At 37.7% G+C, this 2,045-nt stretch overlaps 1 non-coding gene across 1 annotated transcript; it reads left to right on the top strand.

Moving 5' to 3' along the window:
* The first annotated feature begins 208 nt into the window (after positions 1–208).
* Positions 209–354, top strand: MIR10201 (microRNA MIR10201). Its single transcript, NR_161660.1, has one exon. It is a non-coding gene; the product is annotated as a microRNA MIR10201 (primary transcript).
* The last annotated feature ends 1,691 nt before the right edge of the window (positions 355–2,045 follow it).

Here is a 2,045-nt window from a genome sequence, read left to right as displayed (position 1 = left end):
AGACTTCAAAATATGACTTTTTAGATAGATCCTCATCCACTTCATCATGCTTGACAAAAGGTCATTCTAAAGTAGTTTTCTTACGTACGTGACGATGTCTAAGGTGCGAAAGTGAAACTACTTTCGCACCCTACGAAAGTTTGACATAAAACAAATTAAGCAATGCAAACCGTCTGATTAGTGAAAACCAAATCTAACGGTCCTTATTTTTTCCTTGCTACCGGTAGTAAATGGATGCCTCGACTTGTGTGTCTGCTACCCCCCTCGCGCAATTGAAGTTGCAAAGCATCCCTTGACTACTGTTCTGCTTTCCCCGACATACACTACCATAGCTATGTGTCTGTGAAAGGATTTTTCAAAAGCAAAGGAAACAATCTTTTGAAAAACCACAGCCGGCGATTTAGCGATTAATGCGATACCGTAGCAGAAATCGCGATTCGAGCAGAGCGTTGTCTTCATCACGGTAAAAAAATCAAAGCAAGCGTTTTGTTCATTGAGGACGACTAAAACAGAGGACGAAAGAAAGCCCAGGTTGGTGGAGCTTTGGGGGCAGATCCGCAACCTCCCTTTCCTCCTACGTGAATAACCTGAAGAAGGGTATGCCTTAGTCGATTGTAGTTTTCCTTTTGCATGTGTTTTTTCGGACTAGGTTCACGATGGTATCGTTGCTGACCTCGGTCGGTATTCGTTATTATGGTTTTAGTTTGGTTGAGTTGTCCTTTATATTGAACTGGTTGTTATTATGGTTTTGTGAATGATGTCCGTTTTGCAAATTGAGTTGGCCGAATGTTGTAATGTGTTGTGTGTTGTTAAGTGTTGTAGTTTTTCACATGCATGTTGTGTGGTTTGCGAAATATATTTTAGTTTGAACATGCATGGTGTCTTGTATGACCAGTAGTTTTGCAAATTGCAAAATATGTGTTAGTTAGTTTTGCAAATGTGAAATTTGGATGGAGAGTAGACAGTATTTAGTGAAAGTAGAATCATGTTTAGAATGACGACGATGTCTAGAAGGCTTAAGTGGTGAAGTACAATTGTCACTGAATAGCAGGCCTAATAAGAAAGACAATCGTTCGTTTGTTGTGGAAATAAGAAAGTTCACCCTTTGAAGGTGATGAAGAAAGAAAAATAGCAGTGGTTTGGTATTTTGTTTTTGTGTTTGTGATGCAAAAAAATTGATCTGCAAATATTAGACAAATAAAGATAAAGGTCATAACAGAAGATGTATGTGATTATAGCAACGGTTTTAGTTTGGTTGAGTAGTCCGTTTTGTTGTTTGGTTGTTATTGTGGTCTTTTGATTCATGTTTCTTTTGCAGTTTGGGTTGCTTGAATGTTGTACCATGTTGATTTTTGTTGTTATATTATGTGTTGTAGTTTTGAAGATGCATGTTGTTTGTTTTGGACAATTTAGAAGGAAAAATTGGTTAAAGTTGTTAGATGTGAATATTTTCATGGGATGAAGAGTTATCTGTCAATTTAGTGTAGTTGTCAGCGTGTCTGCGTAGTGGTGCCATGGAAAGGAGTTCGTCATCGTACACCTCTGAGGCTCGAAGTCGTGTGTTTTGTATGTGTAACATAGAGGCTCCACTAGTGACATCGTGGACTGAGGAAAATTCAGGGAGGCGTTTTTATGGTTGTGGTCTATACAAGGTAAGGAATATTAATTTGGTGCATATGAAAAAAAAAATGAATTTGGTAGGGATTGATTTATGTGTTAATTGTTGATTGTTATTGGTTATATTGGGCATGTAGGATACAGGTAGGAAAAGGGTGTAATTTTTTTCAGTGGCATGATCCAGTTGGCAACAATCGTCAAAAGAAGATCATTGTAGCCTTGATGAAGGAGGTTGATGAATTGAAGTTGAGGGAAAAGGGTTTGCAAAGCAGGATCAGTGACATGAAGATGAAGGAAAAATGTATATGGATTGTATTTTTTATTTGTTGGGTCTGTATTTGCTTCTTATTGTGTTTATTATGTAGCAGAGGAGTGTAATTTGATAATGTAGGAGGGGGGAATGTAATTAGGCAAATGATTTTTTGGTT

The sequence above is a fragment of the Glycine max genome, chromosome 6 (genome assembly GCF_000004515.6).
Source record: "Glycine max cultivar Williams 82 chromosome 6, Glycine_max_v4.0, whole genome shotgun sequence".
Lineage (NCBI taxonomy): Eukaryota > Viridiplantae > Streptophyta > Magnoliopsida > Fabales > Fabaceae > Glycine > Glycine max.
Note: the sequence above shows the minus strand (reverse complement) of the source record. Positions and strands in the feature narration are given on the sequence as shown.